Raw genomic sequence first — 13294 nt, 5'->3', positions numbered from 1 at the left:
AAGATATGAATGAATCCGTTCAGGGACAAGGGACCGGAGGCCAAAAGACTTCCAAGAAGTCGTTGCAGTAACTCTTATGAGAAACTGTTAGAAAGAGATCTAAGAAAATGGGTCTGACCGTTGGGAGGAAGAACCAGATCTGAGAAAAAATTAGGAGGTTGAACCAAAGACCTGGTAACCTGTGGGCTGTGGAGAGAAAATCAGAGAGCGGACGGATAAGGAGACTTCTGAGTCTTTGGGTTTGGTACCTGGGTGCTCCTGTCAAAAATTTGGGTTGTTGGAGGAGTTTCAAGTTTTGGGGGAAAGGATAGAGCATTCGTTTGGGGAAGTATTACTTTTGAGATGCCCATGGACGTGCAAAAAGAATAACTAGGACAATTGTATATTCTGGAGCCCAGAAGAGAGGTCTGGGCTGGAGATAACTTTCAATCCATCAGCACATAAGCTATGGTTTATCAATCATGCCCTGTCCTTCTTCTGTTCACGGAATGAAGCTGTTGATGAAAAACAGAATCTTCTACTTGCACATTAATACACCCACATGTATACACATACAGATAAGATTGTGATAATGGTTGTGTAGTTTCAGAAAACTGGAGATCCTGGGGTTCTGTTCTTGCTTTGGAGGTGGTCTTTGCAAATATTTTTAAACATTATCCATAGAGTATCAGATAAAGTTGTTTTTCCTTTTGTGAGAAAAAGCCCCATGCGATGAAGTGGATCTGATTCTCAGAAATATTTTCTACTTTCCTATTTTATTCAAAAATATTCTATCTACTGCTTTAAAATATATTTAGCTTTACAGAGAGACAGAAGATAGGGTTCCCTGTGGAACATTTTGATAGATCCTCATTCTTGAATTTTAAAATGAGGGTTACAATAGTTGCTGACATTTGTTGAGCCCTTACTATATTCCAGGCACTAGACTAAATGTCTGAAGACATAGGGTACCTGTAAGGAACAGCTTTGTCAGATTGTTTATTGAGGATAAATCTCCTACTCCAGCAAAAATAGGGATTTTTTAAAGTTTTGCAATATATGGTGATTTGCTTTCTAGAAAAGACCAAAGAGCATTCTCAGTCCACATGCTGGAATTGAAGTTGGTTGAATCCTCTTCGGTTTCATCAACTGTTAATGGAACTTAGCCTCCTTTGTTTTGCCCTTTTTAATTACTAAATACTGAAGTCGCTTAGAATAAATGATATATAGTAACATGAAGAAGAAAAATACGAACGGGTGTGTAGTCGTGGCCGAGTGGTTAAGGCGATGGACTAGAAATCCATTGGGGTCTCCCCGCGCAGGTTCGAATCCTGCCGACTACGCTTTGCCTTCTGTACGAAGTCCGTGTTTTTTTCTGCCTGGTAGGATTGACCTCCAATTTCAAGTTACTTTTTAAAATATTAAACATTCTCTCAGACCTTTTACAAGCTACATCAAAACAGAGTTCTCATAGACCAAGGAATCCTGCTGCATGAGTGAGAAAGGAGAACCAGTAACACTTTCTTTTAGTTCAGTTCTGAGGTTTTGAGGTTCGCAAGCTGAAAGGAAAGATTTCACACATTCATGTTTAGAGCAACAATAATACCACTACTTCCTTTTTCTGAAAGTGTAAGGTGCAGCCGCTTGCGGGTGGGCCAGTGGCGCAATGGATAACGCGTCTGACTACGGATCAGAAGATTCCAGGTTCGACTCCTGGCTGGCTCGTTACTTTTGTAACTCTTCGAAATTCCACAAATTCCCATCTTTCCCAGGCCTCTGCGTTAATTTTTTTTAAGTTAAAAATGTATTTATTTTATAATATCACTTTATACAAAATGACAAAAATGTTAATAAACAGACTTCAGCTATAGTTCGCTACTCTTCTTTTACATACACACATTTTCTTTAAATCACATCCCTAAACTGATTGCTTTCGAAACTGATGAATCCTTACATTAGATGTGTGAGGGAAATTAAAAGAGGGGACCTTTCAAATGCATCATTCTTTTGAGAGTTAAGATTGGAAGTCTCACAAAGAGAAGACTTCTAGATAGCAATTTTTTCTTCTCTCTTTTTTTAAGATTTAGTTTTTTAGAACACTTACTGGTTCACAGCAAAATTGAGAGGAAAGCACACACACCTTCACACATGCATAGCCTCCCCCATTATCAACAGAGCAGGTACGTATGCTACAATCGATGAATCTACTATGGACCAAAGTCCACAGTTTTCATTATAGTTCGCCCTTGATGTTGTACATTCTATGGGTCTGAACAAATGTAGAATGACATGTACCCAGCGTTACATGATCACGCAGAGGATTTTCACTGCCTGAAAAATCCTCTGTGCTCTGCCTATTCATCCTTCTTCCCCTCACCAACCCCTAGCAACCAATGATCATTTTACTGTTTCTGTAGTTTTGCCTTTTCCAGAATGTCATATATTGGAATGATACAGTATATAGCCTTTCAGATAGGCTTGTTTCACTCAGTAATATGCATTTAAGTTTCCTCCATGGCTCATTTCTTTTTAATGCTGAATAATATTCCATTGTCTGCACGTACCACAGTTTATCTATCCATTCACCTACTGAAAGGCATCTTGGTTGTTTCCAAGTTTTTGCAATTATGAATAAAGCTGTTATAAACATCTGTGTGCAGGTTTTTGTGTGGACGTAAGTTTCAATTCCTTTGGGCAATTTAACAAGGATGGCAATTGCTGGATGGTATGAACTGCCAAACCATCTTCCACAGCAGCCCTACCATCTGCCTTCCCACCAGCCATGAATGAGAGTTCCTGTTGCTCCTCCTCCTCACCATCATTTGATGTTCAGTGTCCTGGATTTTGGCTATTCTAATAGATGTGTAGTGGTATCTCATTGTTGTTTTAATTTGCATTCTTCTCAAGATATATGCTTTTCATATGCTTAAAAAATGAGCCAAAGATCTCAACAGACACCTCACCAAAGAGGATGTACAGAAGGCAAATTTTCTTAATAAACTCTCTTCTCCCAAAGGTCTCTTCAGGAGGAAAAGTAACTGCCTTTAGCAGGGGATGGTTTCGATCCATCGAACTCTGGGTTATGGGCCCAGCATGCTCCCAGCCACTCTGCGGTGAACACATGCGCGCGCGCACACACACACACACACACACACACACACACACACACACACACCTTCACATAGTTAGTATTCAGCTTTTTTCAGACTTGTCTTTTTTTGTTTCCCAACCTGCAGAATTAAATGTGTTCTCGCTTTGTCTCTCTCTCTGTTTCTCTCTTTCTCTTCCCCCATACCAGGAATCTGTCTTTTGTAATGCGATGGCCAAGGGCCTGAACTAACTACTAAGAATAGGGTTAATAAGAAATGGATAAAGATTACTTTGAATACTCTTCCCCATGCACAAAGGCATGCTTAGATGCAATGTCTGTTACTAGGTACTATGTGTACATTATGTGTGTGTACATTACATGTATAACAAAATATCTGCTGATATTCCATATGTTATGTTTTAAAAGTCATTCTAAGCTATACAAAATAATAGGCTCTGATGAAATAATTGTGCTTTCCCTTTCTTCCATGCTGTCATGTGATGCTTCATAATCTGTTGGAGGGTTCTCGAGTCCCAGGTAAGAAATAATGCACATTCCTGTTCATTTTTTTTTTTAACATAGAGTTTTAGGGGGTTCAGGGAACTTCTAGGATTAACTTTCTCTGATGTAATGGTTCATTTCCTCTAGTCTCAATTTGGCAAAACAAAACAAAACAAACAAAAAACTACGTTCAGGTTTTCTGCATCCGGAAATGAACTGACTCTCCGTGGTTTGCAGGAGTAGGGGAATCACAGAGAGCCAAGAATCTGCTTGCTATGTAAGCTCTCTAGCAAGGAAAAGCTGACCCAGGTGTGAAGCAGGTGAGCTGAGGTCACCCCCTCGAACCTGACTAGTTGTCTGAGAAGATCTGCTAAGCTTCTGACGGTTGGAGAGAGATGTGGGTCAGGAGATGGGTCAGGGAGCACAGAAGTGAGCGTGAAGAGAAGGCTGGGAGTTAGCGAAGAGTGAAATTCAGAACGTTTGCAACGAAAGAAAAAATGTCTTTGGCAATAAAAGAATAAAAATGTCTTTCTGGGCCCAGAGATAACCCCCCAAAGCACGTAACAGTAGTGTACACCTACCTATTTATTTACTTTCTAAAGGTGTTTTAAGGGTATCCAACTTTGGAGAAAATAGGGAAGGCATTTTTGTCGTTCTCTACGTTTCACTTCATAGACCAGTGCACCCCACAGACACTAAAACGGTTGACCCCGACGTGATTTGAACACGCAACCTTCTGATCTGGAGTCAGACGCGCTACCGTTGCGCCACGAGGCCCTGCGGGGGCCCTCTTTCTCCTTTACCTGTCAACCTGATCTATGAAATTAATTATCTGTACTAAGTGAAGACCACGCAGCTGGATACAACATAATGCCTAGTGGTCTCCTGGGTCAAAACGCGGTCCATCCGCTCACTTCCTGATTCTCTCTGCCTCCGAATTACTTCTATTGATATTTTCATTGCTTCCTGTTCTATTTCATTCCTTTTCTTTCCTAGTTTTCTCCGTATATGTCAAAAATAGACGTTCGGGGGAGTTTTTTCGTTTTTGTCTTTTTAGAAATAATAGACATTCGGTTATAAAGTCGGGCTTTGGGGATTGGAGTAAGAGTAACAACGAGTGTTACTCTTACCCCTCTCCCTAATCAGGGACGCTGACCAGGGTTTTGAATTTGTTTCCAAAGTTGATGGTAGATTCTAACCACATACTAGTGTTTCCGTGAAATGAATTCACCCAGGGCCGGCCGGTTTAATTGTGCCGCATCTCATCTGCTAGACAACGGCGTTTCCTTACACCCGCTGGATCTGAAACTGCCCCTAAGAAGAGCAGGAAATCTTTTTTGCTGGAGGAAGCAAGTGATCCAGGCACCATGGTTTGACTTGTTAAAACGCCTGTCTGGTAAACTGCAGGCGGGTTTCGAATCTGAATGAGAGTTTCTCCCGAGATGTAAATAAGGGAGAGGTCGCTTTGAACTCCTAGAAAAAGATATTCTGCAAAATGAATCCTGAGCTCTGGACCCATTTTTCAAGATTAAGAACTGGAAACTTTAATTTTCAGAGAGAGGTGCGTCTGTTTTACAGTAGTGGATCATTTTTCAGAATATCCTGTCCAGTAGTCTCAAAATTGTGTACCTCTGATTCTCCTTATCTCTTTTCCTTGCTTTTCCTAGGCTAGATGCTGCATACTATATATCAGCATCTAGTATACCATATATTTTACTTATATATTTATTGATTACCTATTGAAAATAACTAAACTAAAAGCTAAGGCACAGCCTCTTTAGGGGCCCATCTGAGAGGTCAGCTTGCCCTCCACATAACATATCCTCTTTGGCTACCACACCCACCTCACCATAGCATGGCTACCACTCCCTGCTAAGAACAAACACCAGGAAAGTTGACCCAGAAGGTTGGTGGCCTCTCTAAGAAATCAGACTCTCAGACTTGATATATGTCCCTCATTTTGGTGTGAATCCTCTGTGACACAGAACATGTGGTAAACTATTGCAGCAGGGGCTGCTAGAGTAGTTATCAAAGTCTATTTCCTTTTCTTCTTGGAAATACAATTGTCTTGGTCTGTTTGAGGTGCTATCACAAAATATCATAGACTAGGTGGCTTAAACAAACAAACAAACAAAACATTTATTTCTCACAGTTCTGGAGGCTGGGAAGTCCAAGATCAAGGCATCAGCATTTCAGTATGGCTGTGTCCTCACATGGTGGAAGGGGCCAGGGAGTCCTCTGGCGTCTCTTTTATAAGGACACTAATCCCATTCATGAGGGCTCCACTGAATCACCTCCCAAAGGCCCCACCTCCAAATACCATCACACTGGGGATTAGGTTTCAACATATGAATTTTGGGGGGGACACAAAGATTCAGTCTAAACTACATTTCCTAGCCTCCCTTGCAATTAGTTTCGGCCATGTGGCTGAGATCTGGACAATGGAATGTGGAAAGAATTGTAACCAGCCAGTTTGAAACCTTGAAGCTTGACCCAGGAAAGCCTCTTCTGGTTTGGGAGGTTCCTCTCTATGTCCCTTTGCCTTTCTATCTGTCAAACGCAGAGGACTCCATGGTCCTAGACGCCAAAGTCACATGATAGTCTCTCAGCGACCATGTGAAGACCAGCCAGAAAATCTGCACTAGATGTTGCCTGAGAGAAAAACATTTATTGAGGTGAAAAACTGAGATTTATGGGGGTTTTTTATGGGTTTTTTACGGGTGCTATAAAGCAACTGGTATCACTAATACAATAGTGTTTTACTATCACTTGCTTATTAATGTCCCACATTTTAGTGCTTAACTCTAAATATCATAATTACATCTTTCTCATAATACACCAAGTGATAAAGTAATGGGAGTCATTAGCACACACATGCTACACATATAGCAGAAAATACACAAATTTCTCCAAAATTCTAAAAATTATTACCTCGTTAATAATGTATAATTATTTTGTAAACTAATTTAGGATTCTCCCTGCACTTCACTTCCTCACCTTATAAATCCAAGCTGGGCAGAAATGTAGAAACGTGCAACTAGAGATTATCATACTAAGTGAAGTAAGTCAGAAAGAGAAAGACAAATACCGTATGGTATCGCTTATATGTGGAATCTGAAATATGACACAAATGAACCTAACTATGAAACAAAAACAGAATCATAGACATAGAGAACAGACTGGTGGTTGCCAAGGGAAAGGGGGTTGGGAGAGGGATGGAGTGGGAGGTTGAGGTCAGCAGATGTAAGCTTTTATATATAGAATGGATAAACAACAAGGTCCTACTGTATAGAACAGAGAACTATATTCCATAGCCTATGATAAACCATACTGGGAAAGAATATTTTTAAAAAAGAATGTGTATATATATATATATATATATATATATATATATATATATATATAACTGAATCACTTTGCTATACAGCAGAAATTAACACATTGTAAATCAACTATACTTCAATAAAAATATATTGATCAAGAAAAAATAAAGCTTTGTACACATTTTTAAAAAAAGAAAGAAAGAAAAGAAAAGAAAGAGGGCTTCCCTGGTGGCGCAGTGGTTGAGAGTCCGCCTGCCGAGGCAGGGGACACGGGTTCGTGCCCCGGTCCAGGGAGATCCCACATGCCCCGGAGTGGCTGGGCCCGTGAGCCATGGCCGCTGAGCCTGCACATCCGGAGCCTGTGCTCCACAACGGGAGAGGCCACAACAGTGAGAGGCCCGCGTACCGCGGAAAAAAGAAATGTAGAAATGGATAGTGGTGCTCTGTAAATGTTATACTACCCTAAAATTCTCATAATAATGTGGACTTCATATTAGGTATGACTTTACTTTAGACTGATTTTCCAATTTCTTCTGACTCCAATCAAAACAAATACTTTTCTTATACTTTTCTTAAGTGCCCTTCCATTTCCACATTCATTTCTCACTGGTCTATTGAGGCTCCTGGTCATCCCAGGCAGTGGTATGTTGATATGTTTAATAACCAGCTCTCCAGGGAAAAACACTATTCTGGTATAGATTCTCCTACCATAGCTGACTCAAGCTACAGCTGTGAAGTCACTGAAATCATTGAATGTTGAGCTAGGTAGAGATGCGTACAGTTGGCTTCTGCAAACCAGTACAAGCTGGCCCCAAGGTCTAGTCTATCACTGCTTAGCAATAACGACAATAAGAAGAAGCTAATATTTATTTTAAGCACTTACTATGTGCTCGAAAACATTTCTCTGAATTTTCATATGGTGTTATATAATTATATTCAATCTTCTCAATACGTCTGTAAGGTTGGTATTACAACCATTAAAAAAAAAAATTCCAGGAGCTGGAAGCTAAATGCCAGGGCACTTGAACACAATGTTTTACAGTATCAACAATAATCGGACAAGGCCACTCTGTTACCTGTGATAGAACAAAGATCCCTCCATAACTATGTCTGAAACAGGAAAGAGATAAGGATACTCTGCAATCACAGAGATAAGTAAACCCCTTTCCAGCTTAAGTGACTGTGCTCTCTGACCAGTAACCACTCCAGCCCCACTTTAGTCCTCCTTCCTCCTGCATAAAGATTACTGAAATACCTACTCACTGAATTGCCCTGCTTCCTGACAACACCCACTCCATAAATGATGTCTGATTTCCTCACACCTTCCTCAGAATAATAAGCTTCTCCCAACTCCCTCTTAGCTAAATGCCCCAAGATTCCTCCAGTGTGCTCTCTCCCCAAACCTAACTTTGACTACAAACGTATTCCTGGAGGTCTTTGGTCAGCGGACTTTAACAGTGTCAGTAACCTGACTTTTCAGGTGAGAAAATTAAAGTTTACACTTAAGAGTCCTTAGGAGTCTGTCTTTTGAGTTATGATTTCATATCAGAGATTGTCTTCCCGACCTTCAAGGAGCAGATGGTCTGGGCCGTATTTAAAAGACATTATAAGAGAGAGCAAAATGAGCTGGCTGTCAGTATAGGGACTCACAGGAGGGTAATGCAGAGATTATCAACGGCAAGAAGCTGTTAAGCTCCTAAAGATGGAGGGACAATGGGAAGAGGTGGCGTTAGAGCCCAGAGCGGGGGCTAGAACAGAGGATGACCCCGGAATGAGGAGCAGGAGCTAGGATGCCAGAGAGAGGAGCTCTAGCCTGAGAACAGATGCGGCTGCAGCAGAAAATGCTATAGGAAGCAGAGAGATGGAGAAACTCCCTGGCTTCTACCTTCCTCCCGCGTTCCAACCTTTTGTCAGTCCTCCCATTGGCTACACCTACCCAGAAGCCAGAGGGGAAGGAAGCCTGGGAAATGTAGTTCCTTGTGGTACAGAGCAGAGCAAGAGAAGGGTAGGGGATGAACCTGACAACAGGCAACTTGACTGACACAATATCCACACGCCCCGCCCCCGCCTCAGCTATGATCAAAGTATGAAATCTACAAAAAAAATCCTTTTTAATAAACCTATAAATGAATCCTCTCATTAGAGTTTGCCCTTTGGACCAATTCCTTTTAGTATGCAGTAACACTTATAAGAATTCTAGTATTGCACACATTTACATTTTATATGTATTTATAGAAGTGCCTAAGTTTTATAGCATAAACATCATAGAGAACAAATTACAAATATTCCACTAAATAGAATATTTTCCTTTTTAAGATATCAGCATCCAGTATATAAAACACACACTAGATTGCATGTATAGAAATGCTAATAATTCATTTATGCATTTTGATTCGTATTAAATATAAAGCACTTTAACAAAGAGTCAAGCTATGATTTAAGGTCAGTTCCTTCACCAGATTTCCTTCATTTGAGTAAATCGCTTCTCAATTTTTTTGTAGAATTTTAAAACCAGGCCTTGGGAAAGTTCTCAACTGTCAAGTCATTAGATTAAAGCAAGAGTCGGCAAGCATAGTCCTTGGGCCAAATCTAGTCCATCACCTGTTTTTGTATCACTCACAGCTGTTTTTACATTTTTAGCTGGTTGAATATAAATGGAAAGAAGAATAATATTCTGTGACACATCGAAATTATATAATATTCAAATTTTAGCGCCCACAAATAAATAAGGTTTCATTGGGACACGGCCATGTTCATTCATCTTGGCTGCAACACAAGTGTAGTTATGACAGAGACCACATGGCCTGAAAAGCCAAAAATATATAATATTCAGCCTTCTACAGAAAAAATTCCAGATCCCTCGTGTAGGCGAGAAACAATTTTCCTTTAACCTTCTAGGTTATTTTGGCTGGTCTAACAATCAAATTGATATAAGACAGATTAACAGGAGAAAAAGAAATTTAGTTTGGTATATATGGAAGCCCCTTAGGCATAGGACCTAAGAAGTGACCAAAGCAGGCTGTTTATGTTCCTTTTTAGACACAAATAATCAATTATTTGTGAAGATTTGACACAACAAAGGGTTTTTTGCTTGGGGTAGGAAATTAATGAAGAAGTAACAAAGTTTGTGTATACAGCTTTCTCAGCCTCCAATTCCCTGTCTCCCCAGATAAGGATGCCCTCCATCCTCTCGGCATAGGGAGGATACCTTTCCATGGAAACTTTGTTTCTCAGTGAAAAAAAGGAGGGTCAGAGTATTCTTCGTGTACTGAACGTTTCTCAAGTAACTTTAATGCAAAATAATCAATATGCCACCTTGGCATATTTGGGAGAAGGTGTAGGCAAGAAAATATTAAGAAATGTTAACTCATGTATTTATCCTTCTGCATCAGAAAACTCTCTGCTCGGCCTCATGACAGAATAAAAGTATTCTTACAGCATTAATATGATGAGATATAAGTGCATTTTTACTTTCAAAATCATTTTAAAATATCCATGTCAAAAACTATAATTTGAAAGTAAACTTTCGAGCCTCAAAATCCTGTCTTTTGGGTAACAAAGCAGAGCCCTTCAGGACTTGAGGCATAACGTTTATGCCACAGACAATCATAGGACAGTGCTTTTCAACCTCTTTTCAACCTGCAGGTCCTGGTTCATTAATGGATTGTAAAATCAATACATTGAGTAGCGACCAACATTTTTTAAATATCAAATAGAACAAAAAGGTATAAGAGCAAATGGTATCTATATAAATATGGATGCTGTCTTGAGTTACAATATAAAATGTATTTCTGACTGTGGATCACAGTAAAAATAAAACAACCAAGATTACTTTAGAAAAAAAGATGTAGGAACCCAGCGGACCCGGCTTCCGGCAGAACCACAGCGTGGAACGGAAGCTCCACTGAAGCAGGTTTCCGGGTCCCGCTCGGTGTGCATGTGGTTGAGAGGCGCACAGTCCCCCGGACACCTCGCCAGGATGTAGAGGAAAGACGCGTGGATTTGCGGGGTTCCACGCTGAGAAACCAGCGCACAAGGATGTAGAGGCAGATCTCCTAGTGGGCAGATATCAGTTGAGAGCCGGCAACTCTTCCGGGTACCTGGACAAAGAGCTCTTCTCTTCATGCGCAAACTGACATAAAGTTCCGAAAAGACGTGGAGTCCCCAAATTAGTTGATAAAGTCCTGAACTAAGACAAAGCCCACTGACTTAGATGTAGCCCGATTTGGCTAAGGTCCTGCCACTAAGCTGAAAAGGGCTGGGGACTGAGATATACCTGTTTATATTGTATATTAAATAAACAGACAGAATTAACTCCTGAATTTGTGGCCTACAGAATCCTAATCTATTCATGGGACCTTCTAAATCTTTTATAATGTTCTTGCGGGAAAACACCACGTCTTTCGGCTTTGGGGATTCTGCACAGTACAGCCCTTGGCTTGCCTGTTTATTACCCACTCCTTTCAAACTGGTAGAGAGACGGAGACTGTTTCGCAGGCACGCAGCACATGCACTGATGCATATTGGCCACCAGGAGGCGGAAAAGCCTAAAGATTATCATCAGAAGTCAGAGGTGGCGGAGGGGGCAGAGGAGACGTAGGGGAAGGGACTAGAGCCCAGGAGAGGAACAGGGAGGGGGAGGGCGCGGGGCGGGGCGGAGAATGGGAAGGAAGGGGAGGAAGGAGAAAGAGGTGGCATAGGAGGGCTGGAAGGAGGAATGAGAGGTAGAGCAGGGGAGAGGGACAAGCAAGTTACTGAAGGGAAAAAATAATTTTCTGGACAGCGGTTAGTGACATTCATAGGGACCTTACATTTTACAACGTGTTATAGATACTGTTTCATTTTTGCCTCACAAAAACAACCCAGCTGGATAATGATTCCTACCCACATTTTTTTCTGAGTTTTTTTTTTTTTTTTTGAAGTATAGTTAATTTACAATGTTGTGTTAGTTTCAAGTTTACAGCAAGTGATCTGGTTATATACATATATATGTATATACATATTCTTTTTCAGAATCTTTTCCATTATATGTTATTACAAGATATTGAGTATAGTTCCCTGTGCTATACAATAGGTCTTTGTTGTTTATCTATTTTATATATAGTAGTGCGTATATGTTAATATTGATACATTTTATTTTATCTCAACCTGAAATGTTGAGGATCAAAAAAAATAAGCATGCTTTATACATGACCAAATGAAGAGACACATGGGAGAGGGGTATCAAGAGTAATGGACCTTTACTCTATCTTACAGTTTCATTAAATCCATTTCTGTGGTAATTCTGAAAAACCCGTCACCCATGGGTCCTCATGTCCGAGCTCAGTTGAGACGAAAAGATAGAGCAGTACTCAAAATGTAACAAAAGTCTGCCCTCAGGGAGTGGCATGCTGGTGAGAGGGAGAGAGAAAATAAATAAGTAACATACACAATATGTCAGATGGTGACCTAAATGTTATGGAGAAAAATCAAGCACAGAAGAGAGATAAAGAGAGGCGGAGGAGGAGAGAGTGGTCAGGGAAGGTTTTCAGCCACCTCCTCACCTGTAAAATGTGGACAGTAGCCCTCACCTCCTAAGGTTCTGGTGAGGAACAAATGAGTTACAGGCCTTAACAAGCGCTCTGCAAATGTGAACAGCTCTTCTCCCTCCCTCTCTCTGATTGCTCCCTGAAAGACCTTGACCATTTACCTGAGGCCCACCTCCCATGAATAACCCATCTCTCTCTTAGGCACCAGACCTGCCTCTCCAGCTGAGGATTGTTCTGTCTAAACGTCCCCCAGGCACCTCCAACGCAAGAGATACTGAGCTGCCATCACCACCTGCCCTGCTCTTCCTCCTGGCTGCCCTGTCCCTAGTAGTAGTAGAAGTACTACTGCCTTCCTCAGTCACCAAACCATGACCTTGGAATAAGCCAGCAGAGTTATTCTCTCTACCCCTTCCTCCAGCAGGTGCCATTTCTACCCAGAGCTGGGGCAATGGACTTTGCAGGACACAGCAAAAATGTGGAGCCCCTTGTTCAAAACGCAGGGAAAGAGCCTTTAAAAATACTAAAATGGAAAGCTTTTCTCTTCCCTCTACAGTCCGTCTTTCCCTCATCTCATCATAGCAGCTTTTATTTGTTAGTTAATACTGTTCTGAGTAACGAAAGATTAGATTTTTAATTCTTAACATGAATTTCACTGTCCATCTTTATAATGTGCAATGTCAATTGTAAAGGCAAATATCAGAGCATTTAACTCCAGAGTAGAATCTCTAAAATTACACCATTTGTATCTCATAGAGTGTACATGTATTTCACTCTTACCAGAAAAATGGAAACCATGCACAAAACTAACTCCACTGTTTTTATTTCTCTTCTTCCTATATGTACATCCTACCAACACACTCCTTGACTTATCG

General features: G+C 40.8%; 3 non-coding genes across 3 annotated transcripts; 2 read left to right on the top strand and 1 right to left on the bottom strand.

Annotated features, from left to right (window-relative positions):
• Nucleotides 1-1240: 1240 nt before the first annotated feature.
• On the top strand, nt 1241-1322 carry TRNAS-AGA (transfer RNA serine (anticodon AGA)). Its single transcript has one exon. It is a non-coding gene; the product is annotated as a tRNA-Ser (tRNA).
• Nucleotides 1323-1631: 309 nt separating this feature from the next.
• Nucleotides 1632-1704, top strand: TRNAR-ACG (transfer RNA arginine (anticodon ACG)). Its single transcript has one exon. It is a non-coding gene; the product is annotated as a tRNA-Arg (tRNA).
• A 2572-nt stretch (nt 1705-4276) lies between these two features.
• TRNAW-CCA (transfer RNA tryptophan (anticodon CCA)) lies at nt 4277-4348 on the bottom strand. Its single transcript has one exon. It is a non-coding gene; the product is annotated as a tRNA-Trp (tRNA).
• Between the last annotated feature and the right edge of the window lie 8946 nt (nt 4349-13294).

The sequence above is a fragment of the Kogia breviceps genome, chromosome 10 (assembly GCF_026419965.1).
Source record: "Kogia breviceps isolate mKogBre1 chromosome 10, mKogBre1 haplotype 1, whole genome shotgun sequence".
NCBI classification, from domain to species: Eukaryota; Metazoa; Chordata; class Mammalia; order Artiodactyla; family Physeteridae; genus Kogia; species Kogia breviceps.
Note: the sequence above shows the minus strand (reverse complement) of the source record. Positions and strands in the feature narration are given on the sequence as shown.